General features: G+C 39.3%; 1 non-coding gene across 1 annotated transcript; it reads right to left on the bottom strand.

Annotated features, from left to right (window-relative positions):
- Positions 1–2,982: 2,982 nt before the first annotated feature.
- On the bottom strand, positions 2,983–3,089 carry LOC145561134 (small nucleolar RNA R71). Its single transcript, XR_014093712.1, has one exon. It is a non-coding gene; the product is annotated as a small nucleolar RNA R71 (small nucleolar RNA).
- Between the last annotated feature and the right edge of the window lie 14,061 nt (positions 3,090–17,150).

Raw genomic sequence — 17,150 nt, 5'->3', positions numbered from 1 at the left:
AATTACTTAATCACTTATTTGCGTCGCTTGTTAACAAATGAGTGACGCAAATAAGTTTATTAATTGCGTCGCTTTAATAAATAAGAGCGACGCAAATGAGAGAAAGCTGAAATGCAGTTGAGTTTTGTGTCGCTTCTTGAATAACATGCGACGCAAATAACTTAAAAGGATGGTAAAAATAAACATTTGCTTCGCTCCTTAGAATGAGTGACGCAAATATGGTGACACAAATGTACATTTTTCTACTAGTGATAATCACTATGGGGCCCTGAAGCATCAGCTATTGCACTTTGCTCAGCCTCTATTTTGTTCCCAACCACTGTCCTGTTCCCTTCCACTTCCTGCTGTATGCTCAAACCCTTAGCTGCTTCAAGTTGAATTTTCCTTGCTACCTCAACAAGATGAGCAGTGGTATCCCTTACCCTTTGCCTAGCTATGTTATACTCTTCATCCCCACTATTAGACTGATATTGAAGCTCCTCATCCAAGATCTCTTGTGTCTCCTTCTCAAACTATCCCTCTATCTCCTCTAAACTATAAACCTTAGCACCTAAACCCTCAGCTCCTTTTTCCTCAGCATCTAAATCCTCACCACTCTCCTCCTCATCTGTGTAAACATCTCCAAAGAAAGGCTGACTCACCACTCCTTTGCCCTTATCAACTACTGGGTTGTAACTAGGGTCATCTTTGTCACTCTCACTAGAGTAATCTGGTATCAAGTCATTAATGGGGATAGGGCTGTCAGGCCTTGAATCTTCCCTCTCATAGTTGTCAATAGGGTATGTGTTTATGTTTTTGGAGGCTGCTATAATTTCAGAAACATTAGGGGGCTGCCCTATTTCAGATGTGCTACTAGGGTTTATAACATATTTTACTTTAAATGTACTTTGGTTAGATAAGAAAATGGATGGTGGATTTGGAATAAATTCTGTGGGAGCATCTTTTTTTGGCTTGGGTGAGCTGTTAGAGGCTTTTTGGGAAGGTTCAACAATAGTCAATGGCTGACTTTGCTTTCTTGGACTATATTTCACTGGTGGTCCCCTCCTCACTTCTATTTTTTTTGGGTGTCATAGTTTTGGACCTCACAGTTTTGGGTTGGTTTTGTTTTGCTGAAGCCTGTAACTCTGAAGGGAAGGGCAGTGGGTCATTCTCATCATGCAAAGCATAAACCTCCACTCCCCTGTACTTCTCTGCCACCTTTATCATTTCCCTCATACTATCATCATCTGTCACCCTCCTCAAACCATCCACCATACTCAATCCTGGAACTAAGTATAAAAATCCCTTAATTCTGTTTTCATATCTAGCAAACTTCATAACCAACACCATAAGATAAAATGAGCACAATTCATCAGGATCCACATTAAAAGTTTTCCCTACTCCATTCATATAACACAAGGTACCATTTTCAAGAGTCCTAAACACCCCTCCATGCCACATTTTCAAGCTTATTATACCCATACCTAATTTAAAAGGAACTACAACACAGTCAACAATCAATAACAAAAACAACACAACAAAAACCTAGCATTTAGGGTTCAAACTAAATTGACAGATAATCAACATCAATTTTGACAAAATAAATTAACAACCTAAAATTCTAACTAAAAAATAAGATCCAAATTCAAATCCAGCACGCAAAAACAACAATTTCGAGAATAATTGTGTATGGATCGACATTACCCAACTAAATTCACAAAATTTTACACGAATTTTAAGGGTTCAAAAACTTACCTAAAATGGAGTTCTGCGCAGTCCAAATTTCGCCCAAAAATGGAAGCTTTAGCCTTCAATGCACCATACACAAGTGGTTGAAGGCAAAAATGGATGACAACAGAGCTCTGTTGAAGTTAGTAATGGAGGAGTAGTTCTTTCACTTTCAAACATTAAAGAGGGTAGTTGGGAGGGAAAGAGGAATGACCTGTAATCTTCGATGGAGGGAAATTAGAGGGAATTAGAGTACCCAAGTCCACGTCAGAATAGTTTACCATGCAAGCCGGTTTCAAGTAAAATAGGAGTGTTAAAAAATATCGGGGGGTAAAGGTCGGATTATTAAAAAAAAACCCAAAGGCGGGATTATTAAAATTCGACGCACCAAAGGTGGGATTATTCCCATCAATTTTTTCTATAATATTTTGGTTACTTTATCATCTAGATTATATTAGTTAATTAGGAATAAAAAGACTTGTTTCCCTGTGGATTCGACCCCACTTTCCTATCTATATTTAGTTAGTGGTTTTAGGTAATACTTTTGATTGGGTGATACGACTTTAGCCTGTCAAAATTGGCGCCGTTGCCGGGGAGACGGTTTTATTTTTATTTCTGATTATTTTGTAGTCTAGGTTATTTCCTTTTGTCTCAGAGAACGTTAGTTCTTTAAGGAAAGTCTCATATTTGCTTTTAGTTTTTTTTTTTGTTTATTCCCAGGTGTTCCAGATCTGGTTACATCCCATTCGATCCTGAGATCAAACGATCCTTCCATACACAGAAGAATCTTTACAAGCAAATTCTGGCGGATTCTGGTGATAATAATAATCACCGAGATCCTCCAACTGATTCTAGCGATTTAGAGGTATCATCAGATCCAGAATTAGAGATGACGGCTCAAAAGAAGCTTAGTGATTACTCACAACCAAAGCTTACATATTTTTCACACCTTACTCCCACTCCAGCTCTTGATGGGGTACAGTTTGAGATTAAACCCCAATTTATAACGATGATAGAAAGGAAGCAATTTAGTGGAGCTAAGGGTGAAGATCAGACCCAAATCTTCATATTGCAGACTATTGTCAGTACTGTAATACCATCAGGCAAGATGGGGTCACACAAGACCAAATTAGGGAGATTCTCTTTCCTTTTTCTTTAAGTGGAAAAGACAAATTATGGTTTAATGGTTTAAATAGAACTGCACTTGGTATAACTGACTGGGAAACTCTTGTTTTGAATTTTTGTAATAAATACTATCCTGCAGAGAGAATAGTTGTACTACGGAGTTTAATTCAGAACTTTGCCCAAGAAGCCAATGAAACTTTATATGAGGCTTGGGAGAGGTTCAAGGACCTACAAAGAGAATGCCCCCACCATAATTTGGCACAATGGCAGTTAATCCAAGCCTTTTACAATGGCATTGGAAATTCATCTAGAATAATCTTAGGTTCTGCAGCTAGTGGGAGGTTTATGAATCTTAATGTTGATGATGCAGGTCAAGTTATTGAAGATATGGCGATACATAATTCCCAATATGGGAATCCCAGAGGCTTTGCTAATAAGGGGAAGCATAGTGTTGAATCTGTATCCTTTTTGCAAGCTCAATTAACCTCTATCTGCCAAAAATTAGATAATCATAGCACTGCTAATATAGCTAATGTCTCTGCAATTAATAATAATGCTAATGAGGCTTTTTTGTGAAAATTGTGGAATTTTAGGTCATTGGGAACAAGATTGCAGGAGTTCCGTGGAGCAAGTTAACGCCTTTCAAGCTTATAGGAAAAATCACCCATACTCCGACACCTACAATCCTGGGTACCGGAATCATCCGTACCTTTCCTACCAGAGTACCAATGTTCAAAATCCACCACCACCACAAGAACCACAGGCGCCACAACAACAACAACAGAAATATTACCACCCCAATGCTGGCCAGATGAACCAACTACAACAACCCTCCTCACCTTCCGACCCTGCTTTGGTAGAAATTAGAGCGATGCTGGTTAATATGCAGAAGCACATGGAGAGTAGAGTTGCCCAAATTGATTCAATCCTAGCACACAATAAAATTGTAGATAATAAAATTATGCAACTTTTCGCTACTCTACAAGCCCGTCAACAGGGAGTCCTGCCAGCATAGCCGACCAGGCCTACGGATCAAGCCTATGCAATTACTCTAAGGAGTGGTTCAAACTATGAAGGGCCCCCTGTGCCCAGAGTTGATGAACCTGTTTTAATAAATAATGCTAATCTTGATTCCGTTAAACCTGGCAATGTAGCTAATATCCCTGAAGGGCTAAAGCATAGTACTAATATATCTAATTCTACATTGCAGGGTACGACTCCAGGGAAGGTGGCCACTCTAGATAAGAGCAATAATGCTCCAAAGCCAGTTATCAAACTTCCATTCCCCAATCGTCACTTGAAAACAAATTTGGATAAGCAGTTTGGTAAGTTTTTGGAGATGGTAAAAGATTTGAAGGTAACAGTTCCCTTCACTGAATTAATCACACAAATTCCTGCATATGCAAAATTTATGAAGGAAATATTGACAAGAAAAAGGTCTATTAGTGAGGTAGAGTGTAGTGCCGTACTTCAAAATAAAAAGGTCTAGTAGCTTTCACTGCAGAGTGTAGTGTCGTACTTCAAAATAAATCTCCACCTAAATTAAAAGATCTGGGTAATTTTTCTATCTCTTGTCATATTGGCAATCTAATGATTGATAATGCATTGTGTGATTTGGGTGCTAGCGTTAGTGTTATGCCATTATCTATGTGTTCCAAGTTAAAAGGGGTAAATTAAAAGCTACTAATATTACTCTACAAATGGCTGACCGTTCTTTCAAATACCCCTTAGGTGTTTTAGAGGATGTTCCTGTTAAAGTAGGTAAATTTTATATACCTGTTGATTTTGTTGTTCTTGATGTGGCTGAGGATATGAAAACTCCAATCATTTTGGGTAGACCATTCCTTAACAATGCAGGAGCAATTATAGATGTGAGAAGTCGCAAATTAACACTATCAGTAGGGGACAATAAAATTATTTTTAATCTTAATAATACCCCTAAAAGCCCCATGATAGAGGAGAAGTGCTTTAGTGTTAATGTGGTTCAAAATTCTTCTAACAAGCCCCAAGCTCTTGTAAAAGATCCCTTGGAGGCGGTATCTTGTGTCGCATCCTTTTCAGATGAGATAGACAAATGGCAGAAGGAAGTTGATGCAATAGAAATAACCCTCTACACTATTGGTCTTGGTTTTGAGGATGAAATGGTGGAATCAATCAAGCAAGTTGTGGAAATTGAGCCTACGGTGAGTGTTCCGCCAGATCGAGTTGTAAGTGCTAAATGCAGTGACAATTTAAACATTGCTCGATCGAAGAGGGATCTTTAGTGCGTAGCATTGAAGAAACCCCAGTCCAAGTCAAGGAGGATCCACCAGATAAGGTGAATTGGCGTCTCACAGGGTATGTCAGGAAGCCGCGTCGTAGCCTAAACACCGCTCGACCGGGTGAGAAACCACCCAACCAAGCGTTAGGTCAAGGGTCCTAATTCTTTTACTTGGTAAGAAGGTCGTGCGGGACCTAGATAAACAAGCGCTTTGCGAGAGGCAACCCATATTTTAATGGTTTTTATACTAGATTTTCTTTCTTTTTCTTATGAGAGGAGAGATGAGGGAATTTAATGAGTGTTATGAGTTTTTGTACAGGTTTGAAGGAAAAGATTTAGCCAAAAATTGAAGAAAAGAAGAAAATATAAAAATCAGCCATTTAGCCGCGGGCCCGATCGGGCGAAGCTCGCTCGATCGGACGCGAGAGGAAGATTAGATAAAGCTTTATTTCGCTCGATTAGGCCAATGCCGCCCGACCGGACGCGAGATTTGACGTATACGGATATATTAGCCCGCCTGACCAGGTGATTGGCACCCGACCGGGCGCGAGAGATGAGTAAATTCTGGGAGTTAGATCGCCCGATCAGGCGAAGGGCGCCCGACCGAGCGCGAGAGTGGACGAAAAATAGGGCATTCGATCGCCCGATCGGGCAAAGGCCTCCCGACTGGGCGCAAGAGCAGCAACTTAATTCATACCCAGATCGCCCGATCGGGCGACAGGCCGCCCGACCGGGCGCGAGGTGCCCGTCCACCCTTATCTTCTTCTTTCTTCTTCTTTCTTCCTTCATTTCTCTTTTTCTCCATAACTTTCTCTCTCTAAAACTCTAATTTTCTCTACCTTCTCTCTAAGTTTCCTCTTAAATCTAAATATTTTTACAAAAATCTTCAAGTTCCATTCAAATAATTTTTAGACCCATTTTCAAAAATTCTCAAAAATGGTGGCAAAAAGGGCAAGATCACTTCTAGGGGGAAGCTCGAGCTCAAGCCAACAATACGACCCGGCGTTGCAACTACCACATTGGCCGACGATCAAGATAGAAACCAAGGAACAGAAGGAAAAGCTTGAGCAATTCTACGAGCGTGAGGTAATTCCTTCACGGTGGTTACACCGCCCTACTCTAGAAGCTTTAGGACTATATGATTATGTTAGGAGATTTTTAAACGATATTGGTATGAGGAAATTTGTTGATATGAAGTATGCCACTTATCGTGAATTTACCTGTAAATTTCTTTCTTCTTTGCATGTTCATAACCATAAAACTAGGCCAAAATTGATATTTAGGTTAAATAATAGAAATATTACTTTAACTTTTGTTAATTTTTGTAAATTATTTGATTTGGAATCTGATTTACCTCACCAATGGCATGCTGAATACAAAATGGATGATATTTATACTGCTTTGACTGGTTTGCCGGCACCTAACGCCCAACATGCTAGTGCTAAACCAATCCATCACCCCGTTCCCAAAATATGGCAAAGATTTGCGGGTGTTAGCTTTTTAGGTAGGAACGAGCCCCATAACTGTCAGACCAATGAACTTACTGTTATTGGCCATTATGTGTACGGGTTTGGGAAGATTAACATAGCTAGGTATATCATCCATCACTTAGCTAGGCATGCCACGGCTAGTAACGCCGCTAGTACCCTCATCCGTCTAGATGGCCTTATCACTAGGATAACTATTAAGAAGGCCAGTTTTGTAGAGACTAGACCCCACCAGATGACCAACTGTGGACCAAATGCCTACATGACCACTACGTACCTAGAGGAGTTTGGTTGGGTACGATCGGATGGCGAGAAGACACCCCACTGGTGTATTAGGATTGGGATCGAGCAGCCATTGCCCATCTTTTCCCTGCCTAGTCCTGATTTGACCGCCTTTCCCCCCGGGCAAGTGTCCTACACATACGACCTTTTAGTTGCCAACGCTAGGGGGCAAGCACCACCAGTACCATCACCGGTTCCACCACCCCAGCCTGAGCCCGAGGTAGCATTTTCTCCACCTCGCATGTCTCATTCTGTCCCCCATATTGACTCTGACCTAGTTTGGGACTTTTAGAGTATAGGTCAGGCTTTAGGCCGTATCGAGCATTCTCACACTGACCTTAGGAGGATGGTAGGCTCCATTGACCAGAGGTTAGGGTACCTTGAGAGGAACTATCGTAGAGCTCTCTACCCTATGTACGATGATTATGCTCGTCGGGGCAACATTCCCGACGATGCTATTCACCTTGACTTCAGCCTCCACCCTAGGGATACAATAGGGATCCCACTGCCCATGGTATTTATACTGATTATTCTTCCTTCCATGGATACGGCCAGGACATTCTTTTCAGGGGACCGAGGGAGTTTTCATGCTGATTATTTTGGTGGTAGCTTTTCTGGTGTAGGTGGTGCAGGTGGCAGTGGAGGTGATGGTTTCGGCTCCATGGATGAGGATGATCAGGACTAGATATGCTGGGCTAGTTCTGGAGCCAATGAGGACATTGTCTGATTCTGGCTTGGGGGAGATTTTGGATTTGGTATCTTTCTTTTTCTCTTTACTTTTATTTTTGGTGTGTTTTCTTAGTCTAGATTTATTTCTTTCTAGATTAGTTTTATTGCTTTCTTATATATGAAAATACAAAAAATAAAAATAAAAAAAATTAATAAAAATTGAAAAATAAAAAAAATCCAAAAATACGTTCCAATGAATTATAAAGCATGCTTCCCTGTGCCCTTTACTTGAGAAAATTTGTTTGATTCTTGGTATATGATGATAAATATTGTGGATTTGTTAATCATGATTTGAAGTTTGATTGCTTCGAAACCTTAACATGAGTCAATTTTCCCAACTGCTTGTAAATATAGTGCTTGACTAGTTGATTTGGTTAGGAATGTGTGTTAGTTCATGGTATGTCAATGAATTTGAGTATTGATTTGCAACTATAAGTAATGTTTGTATGACTCATTAATATGCACATGCACATTGTGGAGGACGAAGGCATTTGTTCTTTTAGGTAGCCTTCAGATGATTGTAGATAAATTTGTTCCCTTCTTGCTACCCATGTTGTTGAAAGGAATGGTGTCCTTCGAACAAGTGTATTATTCTGATAGCGGGTTCAGAATTATTAGAAAGCTAATATATTCAGTAAGGTCAAGTGATCGGAATGCTTGGGTGGAGGCCGCTTCCGATCAGTAATATTAATATAATTAATATTACAGCTTAATCTTGACTGAACCCTTCGGGTCACACCCAAGCAAAATATACGAACCAACTCGACAAATTAATTCGGAAGAAATTAATTCGTCGCCCGAGTGTTAAACATTTAGATGTCGGAAATTCGACCTTGGAGCGTCGAAACCGAGCGTCGGAGAATCTCAAATGTCGAGCCAAAATTTAGGATTTGGCGAGACGGAAAAATGCATCAAGTAACAAGTAAAATCCTAGCCACGCAAAAGGCTAGGAATGCATGCCCAATAGGAGCATGCCACGTGGCAGCACACATGGAAAAACGCCATGTGGCAGCACACGTGGCAGCACACATGGCCGCCACGTTGGCAGCCGCCAAGTGGCAGCGTGCCACGTGGCAGCGCCATGGTGGCGGCGCGCCACGGTGGCGACACATGTGGCAATGGCCGTGGACCCGGGTTGATGGGTCATGGACACGGGCCAAAATAAAATGGGCCAACCGAACCCAACTTGGGGCTAAAGGTTGGGTGACACATGGTTAGTTCACATTGCATGTGAAATGCCTTGGGGACCAAGTGAGAAAGTGGTCCACACCTAACCATGTGACACTTGTTACTTGTTCCTTTGTTTATTTAACTAAGGGTTGAATTCACCAATCTTTCCATGTGGGATCTTTTTGTGAAATGTCCCACATTGAAAGATGAGTGAAATTCACAAGGCATACTTCCTTATAAATAGTCATGGCATGGCTTGAGAATTCTTTGCTTGAGTGGGAGTTAGAAAGAGCATTCCATATTTTTGGGAAAACTCTTAAACTCTAATAACACTCGGGTTTTGGTCGGACCTTGCTAACCCCAAGGTAGCGGACCTTAAAGTTGTGTTCGCCTTTTTGTGGGTGGATACCGTCGGAGGCGCGGCGCTTGACGTGCTCGTAGCTTTCAAGTAAGAGCCCCGGTTTTTGGGCGAAGCTCGCTTCGAGGGTAAGATTCGTTATCTTTTCTTTGTGATTATTTATTTATGCTTTATGATTTTAATTATTGCGAGTGGTTCCTCGGGTCGGGGTTGTTTCCGCGGTGAGTCGGACTCACCAAACCCCAACAGTTGTTGCCTTGACTTTTTATTGTTTATTAGCCACATTAAAAGCTTATTTTGCCTCATTGGTTACTAGTCCCAAGCTTGGCTTGGGGGAGCTATTAGTGAGTGAGGCGAGGGAGTTTGTAGTGTGCTTATTATTTGCACAATTTGGGTGGGTTTTGAGGATTTATTTTGTTCTTGATCGTAGTTTATTTTTGATGAGCTGGAATGTTATATCTTCTTGAAAAAAATAAAGTATGATGTTATGAAAAAAAAGAGAAGTTCAAGAAAAAAAATAAGTGAAAAAATAAGTGAACTTCAATAATAAAAAAAAAAGGCAAAAACAAAAAAATTGTTCAATGTTCAAATGTTCTAGTTGGAGGTTGATCAAAAGGAGGAAAAATTTTGAGCTTCTATGAAAAAATTAAAGTTTGGAAAATAAAGTTTGTTTATTCACTCCAGTTCTTCAGTATTATATCTTATGTGTGAAATTGTAAGAGTTGAGATTGTTTATATTGTTTGGAGTTGTGTTTGGTGGATTTTTGTTAGAGTTGAGTTATGTAGGAGATGTTGATCATTATTTATTTTGATCATGGGTTTTACTAGGATTTGCTCCATTAAGCATAGCTTTTCTCTCACTTGCTCCCAAATTATTCCAACCCTTACCCTAGCCTTACATTACAAGGTTTAAAGACCTTCCGACCTTTGTGAATAGAGTTGTATGAATGTGAAAGTGTTGTTTATCAATGCAAGTTATGATTTGACGTATTTCGAGTCGACTAGTAGGTTGAGCTTACATCTTTTTATACACACGAGAGTGTGAGTTAGGAGGGCATTGTTCACATTAAAGGGGTTGGTTGGAGAGCGATCGAGTACATCTTTTACTCGCCACATAAATGAGAGTTGAGTGTGTGAGCACTAGTCTTGAATTCTATATGCTCTTGTGGTTTGCTCTATTTGACAATTGTTTGGGAGGAAGGGTTATTGGATGGATTTGATTGGTTGACTTTGAAGCAAGTTTATTGGATTTACCTTGAATTGTTTGTGCTTGATTTTTACTTTTTGGGGTGCAACATATTTATTTATTCATTGATGAGATCTTTGCTTAGGGACAAGCAAAGGTTTGGCTTGGGGGAGTTTGATTTGTCTATTTTATATAGTATTTTACCCCCGTCCCTTGGTCATAATTAGTAGTGTTTTGGCTCTTTAGAGCCACTTTTATTACTAATTGGTGTTTTCTAGTGTTTTTGTAAATTTGGTTGACTTTTTTAGGGATTTGCACTTTTGGAACATTTTCCCGAGGTATTATGGAGAAGCACGACCAGTTTCTATAGCCCAGGGCCAGTTAGAGCCATCGAACCGGTGATTAAGGGCTCGGTATAGGTGATACCTGGGCATTTGGACCAAGTATTCAAGACCCGAAGAGGAAATCCATATTGGCCCGAAGAATTGGAGCCCAATTGAAGTCCAAATAGTGGCCCAAGAGTGTCGCCTGGCCAAAGAGGCTGGCGCCCGGAGGCGCGCCCGGCCGGGCGAGGGAAGCAAGGCTGGCGCCCGAACTCGCACCCGGCCGGGCGCGAGGGAATGTACCTGAAGGAAAAAGGCGCGCCCGATTGGGCGGTGCGTCGCCCGATCGGGCGCGTGTTATTATTAGGGGTTAATTATCGACGTTTAAGTTTGTTTTAGTTTAGGATTCTTGCTTAATATAAATACTTTTCCGTTAAGCGAGATTAGGATCTTCTTTTTACTCTTTCTTAATTCTTTCTTAGATTTTCTCTCTCTACTTAGCTTTTAGATTAGTTTCTCTCTCTCATATACTGTGTTCTTAACTCTATTCTTAATTCCAGATTTCTTTGGTAACGATATCTCTTTTCTTAATCTTAGTTATTTATTTTTATTCCTTTGATCATGTCTTGTTTTATTACTTTGATTTGTTTAGGTTTAATTATGTGTGAGTAGTTTTATTTCTAGGGTTTATGGGGATCAATAAATAATATGATGGAGTAATTTATTATTGTTAATTGTCAATGCTAGATTAATTTCCTATTGATTGACTTAATGCTCTGTGACTAGATTTGCGCAGATCTTTTATGCATGAGTTTGACAACATTGTTTCGAGATTCAAAAGATGAGAATTTATGTTTAGGTTTAGTTTCAATAGGAAGGTTAATTTATAAATGGTTAAGTCGAGATTCGAGAGATGAGATTAAATACCGGTAAATTAATTGTGTGATTGTAATACGTAGCGAAAGCCCTTTATAATATGATTAATTTATGCATTGATAATTGATTATTATGTTTTACCCTGTAATATTATTTATTGGTGAACCTACGCCCTATGCCTTTTAATTCATTATTTTCTCCTTATTCTTAATCTTCGTAGTTTAGTTCCTTTTAATTATAATATTTTGGTTACTTTATAATCTAGATTATATTAGTTAATTAGGAATAAAAAGACTTATTTCCCTGTGGATTCGACCCTACTTCCCTATCTATATTTAGTTAGTGGTTTTAGGTAATACATTTGATTATGTGATATGACTTTACCCTGTCAACATGCTACTACATTTCCAGTGGTAGATATCAAAGCTTCATTCAACTTATTGTTGGGACGCCCTTAGCTTCATGACCTAAAGGTCGTCCCTTCATCTCTCCACCACCAGGTAAAAGCCATAGTTGGGGGAATTCCTATCACGATTGATGCTTCATCCATGAGGATTAAAGCTATAGAAAATCTAATCATTAATGTGGAGCACGATAAAGACGATGAAGATTTGTGAGGCTTTAATGAAGAGGTCTCCTTAATCGAGGAGAATCAAAGGACCCCTCTCTTCCACGACCCCCACTCCAATATGACAATAAATGCTATTATAAAGAAATAAGGGCATTTTCCTGGAATGACTCTAGGAAAGAAAAAAGGAATAGCAAAACTGCTGGAATTACCTGGCCTCCCTAAGTTAGATACTTTTGGACTTGGTTTAGAACTGACTCGGGAAGATCTCAGGCGAGCCTAGGAAAGGTCTACGGCGCGTTGGAACGCTCGCATCCAAAAGAAAGCAATCCCAATGGATCAGTATCCTCTTACTCTCAATGGACAATTCATAAAAGAAGGAGAGGACTATCCGTGCTATGAATTTCCCGAACCTTTTGTTGTAATTGACTTAAGGCAACCGGGATTTGAAATTTTCTTAGATTGCTATTTTCTAGATGAAATCCCAACTCCTATCCACAAGGAGAAAGCACCTCAATGCTTTGACTTTAATGTCATGGGATTATTATTTGGGCGAGAAAAAGATGAGCCGATGTACATACGAAATAACTCCTTGCTCATCCAAACGGTCTTACAAAGCGAGAATTTTGACCCATCAAAGCTCATCACTCCAGCAGAATGATCAATACAAGGGTGGTGCAAGATAGTCAAGGTGACTACTCCAAGTGGAAGGAAAATCTTCATGACGACAGGGCAAGGACATATGTTTGAAGAGTCGTCTGAGTCTGAGTCTGAGTCTTTTCCTGTAGAGTCATCAAAGTCCTTAGTTGCAGCACCCCCTTCTTCTATCTCTTCCCCTAGGATAGTTAGCAATCAAACCCCTGAGGACATCTCTCTTTTTGATGTAATGATTTCTGAATTCAATAATATGTCTTCTTCCACTTACTCCTCGTGATTTTCTTTAACCTAAGATGACGAGCTTACTTCTTCCGCTTAACTAACAATGAAAATGACAAAGAAATTATTAAATCAATGAAAACACTTGAAAAGAAAACACCGATAATTGAGGAAAATGAGACGGTTGATATCTCAAATGATTCAACCATTAAATGAGAAGTTAAAATCGGATTAAAACTTAATGAACAAGAAAGAACCAATTTAATCAATCTACTTAAAGAATTTATTGATGTATTTGCTTGGTCATATGAAGATATGCCAGGTATTAATAGAGAAATAGCTCAACACACTATACCGCTAATTCCAGGAATGAAACATGTAAAACAAAAGTTGCGTCGAATGAAACCCGACGTAGCTCTTAAATTAAAAGAAGTTCAAAAACAAATAACTGTAGGTTTTATCAAGTTATCTAAATACCCCGAATGGGTGGCCAACGTCGTCCCAGTTCCGAAAAAGGATGGAAGGGTAAGAATGTGTGTCGACTATCGAGATCTAAATAAGGCAAGTCCAAAGGATGATTTGCCTTTACCACACATCGATATTTTGGTAGATAATACAGCGAATCATGCACTTCTCTCGTTCATAGACGGATACACGGGATACAATCAAATTCTCATGGCAGAAGAAGACATGGAAAAAACAACCTTTATAACACCATGGGGTACTTACTGCTACACGGTAAAGCCATTCGGGTTGAAAAATGCGGGTGCTACTTACCAACGAGCAGCGACTGCCTTACTCCATGACATGATGCACAAAGAAGTTGAAGTATATGTGGACGATATGATTGTAAAATCAAAAGATCGCCCAGGCCATCAAGTAGCCTTGAGAAAATTCTTTGAAAGGCTAAGGAAATACAACATGACGTTGAATCCATCCAAGTGTGCTTTTGGAGTCACCTCAGGCAAGCTTTTGGGTTATGTCATAAGCTCTAGAGGAATAGAGATAGACCTAACCAAGATCAAGGCAATCATGTCAATGTCACCGCCCAAAAGCGAGAAACAAATTTGAGGATTTATTGGCCGGTTGCAATACATAAGTAAGTTCATATCTAAATTAACGACAATATGTGAACCAATATTAAAGAAGCTCAAAAAGAATGTACCAGTAATATGGGATGATGAGTGTCAAAAAGCCTTTGAAAAGATCAAATCCTATCTCGCAAATCCTCCCATATTAGCACCAGCACTTCCAGGAATACCCCTTAGGTTGTACCTAACAGTCACCAAGGAAACAATGGGAGCCATGCTTGCACAAGAAGTAGAAGGTAAAGAAAATGCAATCTACTATCTAAGTAAAAAGATGCTCGAATATGAAGTACGCTATACACCACTTGAGAAATTGTACCTCGCATTGGTGTGGGCCACAACTAAGTTAATACATTCCATCCTCGTGCATACAGTCTTTGTAGTTTCCCCAATGGATCCACTCAAGTATTTATTCGAGAAATCTACGCTCAATGGGTGCATATCAAGATGGATAGTCAACTTAGCCTAGTTCGATGTAAGATTCATGCCTCAAAAAGCTATCAAAGGATCTGTGGTCTCAGATTTTCTAGCGGATTTCCCAATAGAAGATTAAACACCAATACACGACAATCAATTTCCAGACGAAGACTTGATGGTCACAGAAGATGATACTTGGACCTTATACTTTGATGGAGCCTCAAACAAAAAGGGATGTGGCGTTGGAGTATATTAGTATCTCCTAAGGAAGAGCATGTTCCAATCTCCATAAAGCTAGATTTCGACGTTACCAACAATGATGCTGAGTATGAAGCATGCGTGGTAGGCCTTGAAACAGCTTTGGCATTGGGATTGAAGAAATTGCAAATATTCAGGGACTCTTCATTGATCATCAACCAGATTTCTAAAAGATGGAAAGTAAGGAGAGAAAGTCTAGGCCCTTGCCAAACTTATCTGGAAACTCTCACCAATCAGTTAGAAAAAGTAGAATACACATATCTACCGAGAGAGGAAAATCAATTTGATGATGCCTTGTCAAGACTAGCCTCAATGGTTAGGATTCCTATGGAAATCGAGCAAATGCCTCTAACTAGAAAAAAGGCATAAAATGGCTTATATTTAAGCTATAGAAGATGATGAAGTGATCCAAGATGAAGAAGAAGAAGAATAAGAACCGTGGTATACGGATATACTTAACTACGTCACCAAAGGAGAATACCCTCCTCATGCTGACAAAAGAGCAAAACGAGAATTAAGACTCTTGGCTTCCTAATATGTACTCATAGACAACGAGTTACACAAAAGGGTACCTAAGGGTCGAGCTCTCTTATGTGTAGGAAAAAAGGATGCTCAAAGAGCTATGAGGATAGTCCACGAAGGCATTTGTGGAACTCATGTTAATGGCAAAATGCTAGTCCAAAAGATAATACGAGAAGGATAATATTGGACTACCATGAATAGGGATTGTCATCAATATGTAAAAAGATGCCCTAAATGCCAATTTTATGCCAATTTACAACATGTTCCTCCATCTCTACTCTACACATACACTTCACTATGGCCATTCTCTATATGAGGAATTGATATTATTGGTAAAATTACTCCTCCAGGAATAAGAGGTCATAAATACATCCTAGTAGCAATTGATTACTTCAAAAAGTGGGTTGAAGCACAATCATATGCTAAACTCACTGCAAAAAATGTAGCACTCTTTATCGAAAGGAACATTATTTGTCGATATGGAGTCCTACATGAAATGATAAGTGACAATGGAACTCACTTTCAAGCTGAGTATGAAGAATTGTTACAAAAATATGGCATTCAACACCATCATTCTTCTCCTTATAGACCTCAAGCAAATGATGCAGTTGAAGCAGCTAATAAAAATCTAAAGATTATCATCAAGAAGATGACAGAAAATTACAAGGATTGGCCTGACAAACTCCATTTCGCACTTTGGGGTTAGCGCACGTCAATTCGCACATCAACAGGAAATATGCCATTCTCCTTGGTTTATGGAATGGATGTCGTACAACCAGTAGAGCTAGAGATACCATCTCTATGCATTGCACTAGAAAGTAAACTCGATGAAGTTGAATGGACTAGAGCGAGATATGAGGAGCTAATTTTACTTGATGAAAAATAATTAGAAGCTCTACATCATACTCAATGCTATCAAACTCATATGGCTAGGCATTTTAATAAGAAGGTCAAGACAAGAAAAATCAAAGTAGGAGACTTGGTGTTAAAAGCATTAAGGTAAAATGTTGTAGATCCAAGGGGCAAATTTATGCCTAATTGGTCTGGACCCAATATTGTTAAAAAAATCATATCAGGAGATGCAGCAAAATTAACTGATATAGATGGCAATGAGTTCTCGAACATGACAAATCTTGACCAACTGAAAAAGTACTACCCATAATTACTTGAGTAGGATACTCAAGAGAGCTTCGTTTGGCCTGATTCCTTAGGAAAGGATACGTAGGCAACCCTTTACGGGTACGACCACTTTACCTTCTACAAATCTTGCATCCCAAATTTAAAAATAAATTCAACGAAGCATCAGCGTCTTAGAAAAATCTCCGTTGCCGGTCGATGATCCTTAGCGCCAGACGACAGCGTCTGTCGTCTGACGCCAGACTGCCGAAGTCGGCGCCAGTCGTAAAGAAGCGACACCATTTTTCAGGGAGCACCTGAGAATATTTTGGTGTTTTTTGGAAAATTTTCGACTTCCGTGCTCGAAAAAATTTCTGGAAAAATAAAATTTTTGTTTTCATTGCTTTAATAAATTAAATTTAAAAGAGATGATTTAATGAAAAAGCTGAAATTTCATTAATAAAATAAACTAAAAAAAATTACATTATTGATGAATTTAAATAAAGCTTAATAAAACAAATAAACTTTAAATTTAAAACTAAGTCTAATAATTGAAAGTTAAGCAATGCTTCGATCTTTCTTCTCTTTCTTTGCTCTCTTCCAAGTTTTATCTGCATCCTCTTCATCATCCATGGCTTTGGCTAGTAGGCATCCTTTAGAAGACCTACATTCAATTTTGGAGTAAATAGTTTCTCCATTAGCTAGGACTCCATGTTTCTTCTCTACCCAAGTCTTCTTCTCTGAAGTGTCAGCTGTTCTTTTCCCTTTATCCTTTGTAGAGCTCTTCTTCTTAGGCATCGTA

Source organism: Chenopodium album, chromosome 9, assembly GCF_948465745.1.
Source record: "Chenopodium album chromosome 9, dcCheAlbu1.1, whole genome shotgun sequence".
Taxonomy (NCBI): domain Eukaryota; kingdom Viridiplantae; phylum Streptophyta; class Magnoliopsida; order Caryophyllales; family Amaranthaceae; genus Chenopodium; species Chenopodium album.
This window is presented reverse-complemented; position numbering and strand designations above follow the sequence as displayed.